The sequence below is a fragment of the Vicugna pacos genome, chromosome 7 (assembly GCF_048564905.1).
Source record: "Vicugna pacos chromosome 7, VicPac4, whole genome shotgun sequence".
Lineage (NCBI taxonomy): Eukaryota > Metazoa > Chordata > Mammalia > Artiodactyla > Camelidae > Vicugna > Vicugna pacos.
This window is the reverse complement of record NC_132993.1, coordinates 10,366,379-10,380,016: the sequence shown is the minus strand read 5'-3', so window position 1 is coordinate 10,380,016 and position 13,638 is coordinate 10,366,379. Positions and strand designations below refer to the sequence as shown.

General features: G+C 44.4%; 1 pseudogene; it reads right to left on the bottom strand.

Annotated features, from left to right (window-relative positions):
• Window positions 1–13,638, bottom strand: part of LOC102528539 (olfactory receptor 2F2-like) — a 309,986-nt pseudogene that overhangs the window by 211,028 nt on the left and 85,320 nt on the right.

Here is a 13,638-nt window from a genome sequence, read left to right as displayed (position 1 = left end):
TGGAGGATGCCCGCCTTGGGTCTCAGGAACTGGGTAAAGAACCCCGGGCCCACCCTTCGGATCTAGGGGATTGATTCTGAGAATCCGGGTTGGGGATGCCTAGGGAAAAAGTGGGGCGGGAGTGAGAATAAAGCCTAGATGAAGGTCCTTGGCCGCCAAATCCCGCAAACACTTGTTTTCTTCCTGGGGCTGCATCTGGGACACAAACGGGAGCGTGACTGGATACAGCTCCGATTGCTCTGCGTTTCCCATGCGCTGTCTTGTCCACCCAAACAGATCGAGAAGTCTTTGCAAGTGGATAGTGTATTAGACTTCCCTGGTGCTCGGCGCTCGCGGAAAAATCGGGCATGGATGTGGGGATGGTGCGGATGATCTAACTCCAGGCCTGATCGGGGAGGGAGAATAAAAGACAATTCAATTATATCTCGAGAGAAATAAAAATGTCAGGACCCAAGGCTGGATAGAAGACAGTTTTATATCCAATGTAACTTTTCTGAGCCTCGGTCTTCTCTGACAGATGAGAGGTTGGACATCAGGACACCAGGCAAAAGACAGGAGGGTTGCCCTCTGGCCTGTGGGATCGGGTCGGGGAGGTACCAACGGTCTCCTCTGCGAGAGACTGAGATCTAAGTGGAAAGGGTCAGGTGGGCACTTTAGTTAAGGCAGGCAAGAAGTGGAGTCCAGAAAAGTCACATGAGAAAAGAACGAGACCCTTCTATCTAAGCAGTACCCCAAAGTGTAAGAGAGCCCACCGAGTGAGCACCAAAATAATTCAGGGTCCATTTGGTGCCCACCTGCTTTTATGTCCTCTTGAGGTTGGACAGGGAATAGGGCAGGGGCCGGGGACCCTGGTGTGGTCATGGAACAGGGAGAGAGACCAAGTCCTATGGATGCAATTAAAAATTTTTTAGATTATGAATAGGAAGCTAAACTTTAGGGTGATCACCACTATATTCTGTGGAATCCCAGATGAGAGATATGGGAGAAGATACTAATAATTTAACTGCAGATTTGGGAGATGGGATGATGGAGAGAGAACTGATCTTTGGTCTCTGTGCATGAAGAAATAAACGAAATCTACATCTACAAAACCACGAGAGAGAAGACGGAAGGGTCAGTTGTACTGAGATTATATTTGTCCAGTTTACTTTGTGGCAGGATCTGATATCTTACTTTGACAGTGGAGAGGATTAGAAAGCATTTTTCCCGCATGTCAGCTTTTGTTGGTTATACAAAAGAAGTATCAAGTGGCTTCTGCCCTCCTGGAATATATTGTCTAGCTGCAAGGGAAAGAAAATGGAAAGATGATTTAAAAAAAAAGAGAGATAAAAGAAGAAACAGCCTTCATTGCTATAGCATTGCTCCCAAATCCCTATTGTTTGATGAGAGAAAGCACTGACTCGGGTGGCCAGTTCTGCTCATGCCTTCTCACCTGAAACAGCTCTCCCCTTGAGGTGCTCTCTGATTCCCCCATTCTCACCATGACTCTGGTCCAAACATGAATACAGACCTTCCCCTGTCTCCTTAACACAGCTGTACAAGGCTGGATTTATCCAAATGATTTAAATCAAGTCAATACAAGGGATCCCAGGTCTTAAAGACTCAGTTCCATCCCATGTTCTGTCTTAAAGGTATTTCCAACGTCAGCGAAAAGTACAATCCCAGAGCCACAACACTGACCTGCTTCTCACCATTTAGAGACATTCTCCCAATCTCTTTGTCATCTTCTGAGCCAAGGTCAAAGATGCCAGTTCTGGTATGAACCGGAACAACCTCTCTGGAGGACAATTTGACAGTACTGACCAAAAAATCTTTAAAATATGCATTGCTATTGTTAACTAAATTGTGACACAGCAATTCCATTTATAGAAATATTCTAAGAAAATAAAAATAGAATGTGGACAAAGATTAAATCCATAGCACCCATCAGAGCACAGTTTATATAATAATGAAAGATTGTACACAACCCACATGTTCAAACCTTTATTTAATTAAATCAATTGTGCTACAGGCCTATAATAGAATACTGTACAGCCATTAATACTATCTTATAACTGTATTTGTTGACAGAAAATTATTCGTGATGTATTGTGACATTAGAAAGAAACAGGCTATGAGAATTAGATCAACTTTTGTTTAAAAATCACACACACAGGTAGATTCTTCTCCTGCCTTTTGTCAGGCCTTCCATCCCAAATAATTTATGGAAATCCTTGAGGAAAGCCTATGTTTTACAAATGTCCAATTCCGCTCATTAGTTAGTTTGACCCTCAGTGAAATTACAATATTAATAAGTCCATTTTGAAAGTCTAAAAATATAGGACTTTGGCAGAATGCCCCAGTATAACACTGGCATGTTCTTACTGGTCCCTTGAGACACAGCCCCAAGGTGACATTATGCTCCCATCCTCTCTGTGGTTGCTGCTTCGTGCTCCAAATCTCCTGTGGATGGGTCTTGGACGGAAGGAATAAACCCAGTTTAGAGATAGTACTGTCTTAAACAGGAACTCTTGTCCCAGGATCCATGGACAGAATCCAGAGTCCATAACCTTGGATTGGAAAAAAGATCTTCATGGTCACTAACTTGTAACTGAAATTCCCCATGCACTTCAGCTATGCACGTAGGCAGCAAACCACAGCTGTATTAGAGGTATTGTGCTGTGTCTTTATCATCCATAAAAATTGCGGATGTTTCCATTACATAACAGTTGTAGATTTTTTACAATATCTTATGTTCATCACTATTTTGAAATTATGGTAATACTGAAGCTGCCTCAACATTTTCTTATTTAATGCTTTTATAAAGGAGCAGATATATTACTATATTATAATTTTATAATAATTGTATTTTTATATAACTGATTCCCTTTGTAATTCTCTGTCTTTTGTTTCCACATTTAGTATTTTACTGAGGGGGAAACCATGGATTTTCCCGATTGCCAAGGGGTCCAGGGCACAAAACAGTTTAAGAACCCCTGGCCTTTAAATACATATTTGATGGTGGTGACGGTGGTGGGACCTCTAATTCTGCAGGAGCTTAGCAGTTCTGTTAATAGTACCAACTTAAATGACCAAGCAAGACACTTAACATCCCATTTTGAAGCCTGGGTCCCCAAGAACAAAGACACGTCCCTTTTATCTGCAGGACTGAAGGAGACACACCAAAGGCATGCCTGCCCCCAACAAATGGAGAGACGGCTCTAAAATACAACAGCCTAAGAAAGTGCTTCTTTTGTCATAATGGGAGACACTAGATCAGTTAGGGGATTATGAAAAGATCTGACTGAGGAGGGGGAGGTTCAAAGTATAAGAGGGGAAGATGAATCGATACTGAGTGCGAATTCCTAAGGCAGCCACAGGGCTGGGGGCAGAGTTCAGGGAGGAGGACTAGGCTCGAATGGAGGGGTCATACTCTTCTGTTCCAGTGGAAGGAAGGTTGGAGCAGATGCTGGTGGGTTGCATGTTTGATGTTAGCAAACCAGGGCTTCCTGTCTGATGGAGTCTATTTTCTTTGAGAAGCAGGAAGAGAGATCATCTACTAAGAGTCTAGGGATGGGGAAGACAGAGGATAAATAATAATCCCTAACATATAAATATCACTTTATAGTTGACAGACTTTTCAGTCTCCTCTTACAACAACCCAATAAGGAAGCCACTGTCTTTACACGGCAGTTGAGAACACTGGGGCTAGAGGCTGGTTCACTCTTTCCCCTAGGATCACCCAGCTGGAAAGAGAAGGAGCAAGAGCTTAAACGTAGCCCCTCAGATGGAAAATTCATCCTGGATGCTGCAGAGAAAAACTTGATTTATGTGTTTGCTCATTTACAAAACAAATCAGTAGAGTGACTTGGTTCAGGAAATTTTATTTGATACACATTCTCTCACTCCTGTCTTTCTTATTATGGTGGGACCATTAGCTGAAGGAAGGGATACATCTACCTACATTCCCAAAGCTTTAAAAGCAATGATCTGTCCCCAGGGCAACTTGCAGTCCTGCTACTGATCTTCGGTGCTGTCATGAAGTACTGACGACAGGAGTGTCTCTGTTCCTGCTTACAAGTGTCTGTGTATCGTATCTGAGTCTGTATCTCCAGGTGACAAGCAGGTGATTCAGGCGTCTCCAAACTGAGTCAGCTTGGGGGAAGCCCTTAGTGGCTCACAGGAGGCCCTCTTTGCTTCAGGCACCAGAAGTGGACTTGCTGAGCTGGAGACCCTCAGGGAAAGGTAGATTGGCAGGTAGATCAGCAGTGGCTTACCTGGAATAGCATGGGGGCTGGGTGGACATCAGAAGAGTCTGAGAAAGGTGATGGAGGTCTGTATTCTTTTAAAAGGGAGTTGTTTCCTCCATACCCAGTGAACCAGAAGACAAAGGACAGGGCTTGGGGCTTGGGTTGCTGACACACTGAGGCAGACTCAGAGCTAAGTCACGGATGGGTCCATGGGGAGACGTAGGTAGTAAGTTGTATGTCCACAGCGTAGGAGGTGGCCACAGGGTCTGTACCAGTGGTCTGTGGAGCTCTCTTCCCCATGTCCGCCACCAGCTGGGTCCCCAAAGTAATCAGGAGATGGAGTTCCTGGCCACTGTGCTGTGGCAGAAGGTTTCCTGGGCAGAGCAAGTTTGCTGCGGAAGGAAGGGCTTCTCAGGGCAGCTAGTTATATAGAATGACACGTGCCATAGCTGTTCTCTGGCTTCAAATGAGCCTAAATGCCTCATTTGACCAATTTCTGCTCTTGGGCTCTGAGGAAGATAAAACCTGTTACACTAGCATAAGTCACTGCACATTTTACTTCTAGGTGAGGTTTGAAACCTTTGCTAAATGTTAGAGATCTATGTGAACTCACTCCCATGTGTAGTGGAATAAGGAAACTTAGCAGCAGGGGCAATGGTGGTGACCTCCCCCCGGACCCCTGCCCACCGTGGTGCAGTCCCCAGACACACCCCTCCGTGCATGAGCCAAAGCTTCTGCCTCTGGCAGGTCAGCATCACTGAATCCACATTTCACAGGAAGGATCTTGTGGTTCCCATTCAGCAGAGAAGAATGCTCAAGCAAATGTTTCCCTGACAATTCTAATAATCTATTCTTTAGATTATCAAGGGAATGCATTTCCCCTTTCCTTTCTTTGTAAAACAGGACAGTGAGAAAGTCTGGAACAGAATCAGCTCAGATTTTGGGGGTACTAGCCAAACGTTCTTGTTAGAAAGGCCAGGCCAGGGGTTCTGGGCAGGTGGGCTCCTATGACTCTCTCAAAGAAAGGGAGGGTTTGATCCAGAGGTCCTAAGACAGTGTCAGTGCTTTATTCCTGCTTCCTGACTCAAAGCATACATAGGGTCTCGGGGTACCATCATCATGTCCAGGTTACAGGCTGCAGTAGACCAGGCAGGATGCCAGGACCATGGAAGCAGGCCTAGAGTTTGGGCAACCATGAGTCAGAGGCCAAGTGAACAATCAAAAATGGAGTTCATCAGTCCCAGAGAGGGAGGGTGGAGCTCATTGGTAATGCACATGCGTAGCATGCATGAGGTCCTGGGTTCAATCCCCAATACCTCCATTAAAATAAATAAATAAATAAAATAAACCCAATTGCCTCCCCATCTCCCCCCCAAGAGATAAAAATCAACTCCAAAGAGCCAGAGCAGATGGGATCTTCAGGGCCCAAATGAGTTCTCAGCACTTGTAAATCCCAGAGCCACTGACAGAGAAAGAGAAGCATCAAATACCTAGCAGCAGGCAGTTGCTTCTTCCAGCCTTAGTGACCCCACCTGCCAGCTTTATACTCCTTCCTCCAAGAGGACCAGTGAGAACCCGGAATCAGAAGGCTTGCTCTCAGCATCGTGGGTAACTGCCTGGCTCATGCTTATGAACTCAGGAAAGAGGAGCAGCTACGTCACATCATGCCTCTCTCTGAAGCCCTCTTGCCTCCCCTGCTGGCACCCCTCAGACCCCTCCTTTATGCCCAGCTCCTCCAGGAGAGACAGCCTACCTTGTGCTTATAATGCTTCCTCTCTTGGTCCTGCCTCTGACTTACAGCCTGGTAAGTGATGCTCTGTTACTACCTGTCAGACTTCTCTGTCACCAGGTGACAGCTGATAGCCCACCTCTGGGATTCCTGGATAGACCAATTCTCGGTTTCTCAGCTGAGCTTTTGGGATATCCTGCAGCTTCCGCTTGAATTCCTCCAAATGTTTTCTTGGACAAGAATCCATTTTTGCTGCAAAGTCTAACTACCTGGAACCTTTTCTCCTCTCCTGCAACTGGTCCTGATCCTCCGTGGTATGTTTAATGCATTGTTTGTCCGTGTAGCTCCAGGTCTCAGCCCTTCCAGTCTGCCATCTTTAAGCAAACCGACAAGTCCAGAGAGGACAGCAGAGGCATTTTCCTGACGATGAAGGAGCAGTGGACGTACAGGGCATTGGGTACAGATCCTTGAGTGTTAGAACTGGACGAGATCTTAGAAATCAAACTTGTTGCTGTACTTTCACAGACAAGGAACATGCATTCCTTTCCCTATCCTATGATGCCTCCTTAAATCTGTTAGACTATTTTTCTGATTTTTATTATAACCCTAAATACTGTTGAAATATACTCACTCCTCATACTCTTTTCACTCACATAAATGGATCAACTCCTTTCAGATAAAATGAGGGAGAAAGAACATTGTTCTAAGAAGGTAGATTTCATGTTAAATGTTCTTATCACAATAAATTTAAAATGAAAAGAAAAAAACATTGTTCTAAGTTAGGAGTTCCAAAGCGAACTGGTCTCTCGTTCTTTGTGTCTAAGAATGAATGTCTGACCCTGGTATGTTCTGGTCATTACTGGTTAAGGTTTTTTCATGATGATGAGCTGATGGGGAACCAGGCTTTACTGTTTTGGGTGGTGGGGAGGGTAAAGGTCTACTTGAAAGCTGTTCACTCACTGAGTCAGTCATGATTGTCCCGCTACTGGGCAGCGGACCTGCCCAGAAGGGAAAGCTCAAAAGAGACTGGAAATTTTGAACTCTGGGTGGTGTGTACATGTTTCTCGTGTCATATGTACTCATTTTAGAAAAACTTTAAAAATACTGGTGTTGACTTTTTTTAATCTGACACCAAAAGCAAAAGCAACAAAAGCAAACATAATAAGCGAGACAACATCAAAATAAAAAAACTAAACTAAAAAGCTTCTGCATAGCAAAGGAAACAAGCAACAAAATGAAAGGCAACCTACGGAATCGAAGAAAATATTTAAAAATCATATAGCTGACAAGGTCTAATATCCAGAACATATCAAGAACTCATACAACTCATAGCAAAGAAAAATTGGATTAAAAACTGGGTAGAAGATCTGAATAGAGATTTTTTTGAAAGGAGACATACAGATGACTGACAGGTACATGAAAAGATGCTCAACAGTATTAATTATCAGGGAAATGCAAGTCAAGCCCACAGTGAAATGTCACCTCCCACCTGTTAGAATGGCTATTACCAAAAAGAGAAGAAATAACAAGTGTTGGTGAGGATGTGAAGAAAAGGGAACCCCTGAGCGCTGATCATGGGAGTGTAAATTGGCTCAGCCACTGCAGAAGACAGATGGATGTTCCTCAAAAAATTAAAAATAGAACTACCATATGATCCAGCAATTACACTTTTGGGTATTTACCCAAAGACAATGAAAATATTAACTCAGAAAGATATCTGCACCCCTATGTTCACTGCAGCATTATTTGCAATAGCTAAGGTATGGAAACAACCTAAGTGTCCATCAGTGGATAAATGGATAAAGAATTGTGAGATTCTATCTATATATATAAAGTTTATTTATATATATTTATATTTATTTATATATATTTATATATATAAAGTAATATTATACGTATATATATATATATAATGGAATATTGTTTAGCCAAAAAAAGTAATGAAATCTTGCCATTTGTGACAACACGGATAGATCTTGAGGGCATTATGTAAAGCGAAGTAAGTCAGACAAAGACAAATACCATGTGAACTCTCTTATAAGTGGAATCTTTAAAAAAAAAACAAACCCAAACAAAAAACAAGCTCACAGATACAGAGAACTGATTAGTGGTTGCCAGAGGCAGTGGGTGGGGTGTGGGAGAAATGGGTGAAGGAGGTTAAAGGTAAAGAAAAATATTGCAGTTGATTTAAGGCAGACATTGAAAATTTTAATCATATTCAAAATATTCACTTTATATATATATATACATATATACACATACACACATATATATCTACATATAGCTAATGTATATGACATAAGTATATTATAGAAAATATACATAAAAACATTGATGAACATCGATTATTTGTTTCTACAATAATGAAAATAAAATATCACATTATAAAAAAAGAAGACCTTTAGCTTTCTTCTGATTGACATAGGGAAGGAGAGTTTTGATCAGAATATAACAATCTGAAATAGGATGAAAAGATAACACTGGCTGCTGTATTGAGAGTAGATTGTAGGGAGGTGAGATATTGCAGTAAACCAGGAGGGAGGAAATCTGGAGAGAAGATGGAGTCTTTGACCAGAGAGACAGTGCTGGAGACAGTGAGAAGTGGGCAGATTCTGGAACTGTTTGGAAGACAGAGTCAGCAGGGTGTGATGGATTCGGAGTGCCAAAGAAAGAGAGATGTTAATGACTCTGAAGTTTTTGGTCTGAGCCAAAGAAAAGAATTTCTAGTAACTGACATGAGGAAGATTATGTGTAGGCATTAAATATCAGACACTTTTCATTTGAAATGTCTATTAGATAATCAAGTGGGAAGTGTGAGTAAGAGTTTGGATATATGTGTTAGGTCATAGGAAAGGTCCAAGACAGAGATATAAATTTGGGAATTACTAGCATACAGATGGCATTCAGAGGCTTACGACTGGGTATGATCAACAAAAAGTGGGTAAAGTCAGAGAAGAAGAGGTTCAAGGACTCAATCCTGGGGTACCCCCAACATTTAGAGGCTGAGCAGATGGGCTGGAGCCAAACAAGGAGACAGAGAAATATGGACCAGTGAGGTTGAAGGAAAAATAGGAGAATGTGATATGCAGAAAGTGAAGCAACAACTGCTTCACAAAGCTGAATCAAATATAGTTGATGTGTCAAAAAGAGTGGGAATTGAGATGGTCCATTGAATTTAGCAAGACGGAGGTCATTGCTAATCTTGAGAAGACTAATTTTGGTGAAGCACTGGGGGTATAAAGGATGACTGCAGCAGGTTAAGAGAAAATAAAATGGGAGAAGAGAAATCAGAGAAAGTAAGTATAGAATACTCAAGAAGTTTTGCTGCAAAAATGAGCAGAAAAATGGAGTAGTAGTTGGAGAGGAAAATGGGGTTATTGTTTTTTTTTTTAAAGTTGGTGCAAACTATAGCATATCAGTATACTGGTGAGAATGATCTAGTAGAGAGGGAAAGACTGAAATTCAAGACTGTGCATTAACTGCTGGGGCAACATCCTGGAGCAGGTGAGAGGGAACAGAATGTGCTGCACGAGTGGTGGAGCAGGCGTTCAGCAGGACTGTGGGTACTTCATTTTACTGTAGTGAGAGGTAGGAAGGTAGAGGGCAGGGATGCACGCTCAGGTGGGAGGGTGGACATAGGAGAGCCCAGGCAGTCTTTTCAGTTCTTCAGTTTTCCCAGTGCAACAGGAGGCGAGATCATCAGCTGTGGGTGAGGATGAGGAAGAAGAAGTTGAAGAGAGAGAAGTCTTTCAAAAGAATGGGAAGTGACTGGACAAGAGAAATCGGTATGTTGACCGGAAGTCGAATTGCTGGGTGGCACCTGAAGCTCATCATGAATTTAAAATTAGACTGGTCAGAAGGGCTGTGTGTTTTTCGCCAGCCCCACTGAGCTGCCTGGCTACAGGGGTGGGCTTGGTAGAGTCAAGTTGAACTCAGGTTTGGGTTTTGCCCAGTGAGTACCACAGAGTGAGCAAGGCACAAGGGACCCAAGAGCAGGTTCATGGGAGTGACTCTCATGATTGCTTAAGGAATTTAAACTGGTAAGGAGAGCATGATGGGGAAGGGAGAGAGAGAGAAGCCGATGTGAAGTGTAGGTCCCATTGGGTCCAGGGATTGTTAGGGTTAAAGTAAAAGAAGGGAGTGAGCTGGAAAGCTAGCAGGAGCTGGCTGGAGAAAAAGTCACTTAAAATGGAGATTGTGAAGGGGTGGTACAAGGTCTTTCTAGGACTGGGTGGTCCAGTGCAGTAACCACCAGCGATGTGTGACCACTGAGCACCTGAAATGGGACTAGTCTGAACTGAGATGTGCTATAAGGGGTAAAATTCATACAGAATTCTCAAGACAGCATCAAAAAAAGGTAATGTATTTCACCAATATTTTTGGTTACATATTAAATGATAAGACTTGGGGTATCTTGGGTTAAAGTGTATTATTAAAATTACAATCACCAGTTTCTTTTTTCACTTCTTTTAAAATTACACACGGGGCTCACATCATATTTCAATCAGCCAGCATTGGTTGAGGTGTTAACCATAAATATAGTGGTTGAGGTAGAGCTGTATTGTGGGAGGAGAGAGGGCAGAGAGGCAGGGGATAGGAACGATCACCTCTATGGTATTGAAAGCACCAAGAATCAATAGTAAAGGCATTTTGGAGAGAGTGTCACTGAGCTAAGACATAACCATGTGTGAGGAATGAGGATGAATGGCCCAGGCAATAGATGCTCTTCCAGGATGGGCAGTAGGTCTATGAGCTCCAGAGGGCACCTTCGATGGGTTTCAGGAGTCAGGCAGGCAGCAAGATGTGGGGTGAGCTGGGAATTTGGGGCTTCTTCTGGTGACTGACATATTGGGGTTAAGTGGCTTAGTGAAATTCATTCTGGTTCTCCAGGCAGGGCAAATGAAGGTGAGGAGGTGAGTGTAGATGGATTAGGGGGAAGATGGGTCCTTCCTTCACTCCCGCTGGAAGAGAGTGGAGGCTGGAAAAGTGAAGTGTATGGAATCTTATTCTAAGGATCAGGCCTGTCTTTTCCACCTGTCCACCAAATACTATCGTCCATCAAAGCATCCTAGGCTTTCTCAACTTCCCACGTAATACACACTAGGTGACTTTTTCATCCAATAATAGATTCAGATTGCTCCTTGGAGGCAGATGTCTCATAAATGTGGAGCCTCCGCACAGTCCTCTTTTCTCTGCTCTAGACCTGGATATCCCACTGCCTCCCACACACCATCTTTCTCAGCACGTCCAGAACAAAACACGCAGTCTTACTACCAGACCTGCACCCCTCAGCACAAGGCAACGCATTTTGAGCAGGTACTAGCCAGAAGCTGCGCTAGGTCCATGATTTCTCTTTCTCCCCTCCACCAACTCCCTGCCCCAAATTCCATCCATCACAAGGTTCTGTTGATGACGTCATGTCCTAAATAGCCCTCTAATACACCCACTTTGTCCATCACCACAAGCCTCCCCTTTGCACCGAAAGCTCTACAATAACCTCTTAACTGGTCTGTCTGTGTCTGTACTGGACCCTCCTGTTATGCCCCGCATTGTCCCAGGGTTGGAAATCTTGGGAGATTTCTTAAGTTCTTAAGCCTCTTCCTGCCATTCTTTTCAACCTGAAACTCTGCAGCCGCTCCCCACTGTTCTCCGGACAAAGTCAAACTCCTTTAACATGATTCACATCTCTGCATGGCCACGTCTCCAGCTTTTCCGCAGTCCATGCCTGCACCTCACTCCCACACACCCTAGCCACGCCTGCCTCCCTCCCTAGGTGCCTGGTGCTCCCGCAGGGCAGGCTGTGCTCACAGCCGCCGTCACAGGGCTTTGCAAATGCTGCTCCCTGTGCATGGATGCCTTCCCCTCTGACTTTGCCTGCTTAGCTCCTACTTACCTTTCAGATCCCAGCTTGGACCTCCCCTCCTTGAGCTCTCCAGCCAGGTCACATCTTCCCATTATGTGCTCTATCCCTTGCATCAGCTCTCTTTCTCTTGAGATTCTTGTTAGAGCTGCAGGGTTACATTTCGTTTGTGACTACTTGATTAATGTCTCCCCTGGTCAGCTCCTCAAGGGCATGGACCTTCATGAGGGCTTGTGATCACATCTGGTTTTGCTCAATATTATATCCCAGCACCTAACAAAGTGTCCCGCCCAGAATATGTGCTCAATAAAAACTTGTTGAGTAAACGAATGAATGATCCAAGATGTTATAAGTTTTACCAAATGCAGGACCTCCCTTGATCTAGTATGGGATTTCAATGGCTCTGGAACTCTATTTCAGTCAGTAAATGTATATAAGGCCCTGGCTTGGTGTCAGACGCTGTGCTAGGCCTTCTCTGCTGCGCTGCCACTGAGCACAGCATGATAACTTTGCTGGGACCGGGTAGGCTGCTCTGTGGCATCACTGTAGCATCTCACCCTTGGGGACAAGGGCCTGCCTCCTGGCTTTCTCAAGCATGTTGAGAAGCCTAAGTAGGAAGCCATCTGCTGCTCTGGGTGGCTCCCCTTTCCTCTTTCTGAGACTGAGTGTTCATTTGCCACATTCACCGCATATCTGGGTGGTGGTGAGGTAACTAACAACTAAGCGGGTGGCAGGAAGGCACCTGGGCAAGCTCTGAGGGTTGCTCCGGAGCACTCACTTCCTGTGTCCCTGGTGGGTTTCTTTACACAGGCCCACCTTACTAAAGCGAGTGGGGCTCAGGAGCAACTAGAGGAAGGGAAGTACGTCTCATCTCAAGCATCGAGGTTATCTCTCTGTGTTTAACCCCCAACTCCCTGACATGTTTACTTTCTGTAAGGACTTAGGCGGCTATTTTCAGTGACAATCTAGCTTCTAGCCCTGGCTTCTCTGATTTTGGCTCCCCCTGGGTTTTGGGGGAAGGAGGGCAGCAGATGCTCCACTAGCGGCAGCCTTGGTGCCAGCAACCTGCCTGTGCTGCTGTTGGTGCCCTGGGTCTCTTTTCCTGTCTGCCCTTCCCAGCTCCCTTGGCTGCTGACTCTTCGCCATCTGACCATCTGGCTTGCTCTGCCCCCCACAACCACCACGCATTTCTGCCTCGCTGATGCTCGCAGTGTCTCTGGGTGCCCATCTGGCTCAGACCCTGGGATGCATGGAGCCTTCTGTGGCTCCTCTGACCTCTGTTCCCTAAATGCCCTATGCAGGCTTTGCTCCCCTGTCCTGGAATCCTCACTGCTGCTTCGGATCTGGTGGGATAATAATAACAATATTTAATCTTCACAATAAACCTCTGAGGAATGTATATTATCATCCCACTTTTCAAGGAAACTGAGGCCGAAACTGAGGCCAACTGGATGTTGGATTTTGCACCTCCTAAATGGCGGGTTAGCTGGTCAGAAGGCCACCAGCTACTGTAATTAGCGCAGCCACACCAAGCAAGCACTACTGGTGGGTGAGAACTTTTTATCTAATCTTAACACTTACGTTATGATACTAAAATGTTTACATAAGTGTTTTTCCTGTAGATGAAGAGTACCCTGAAGGAAAGTACCCGGTTTATGTATCTTTATACTCAGGGTGCCTAGAATATAGATGTTACTGGTAAATGTTGTTTGAAGTGAGTTTGGCGAATGGAAAAGAAAGATGCACAGAGGATGATGTTCTGCTGTCAGGAAGGAAGGCAGGAAGTGGGAGCATTTGTGGTTGTAAGTCCATCACTTCTG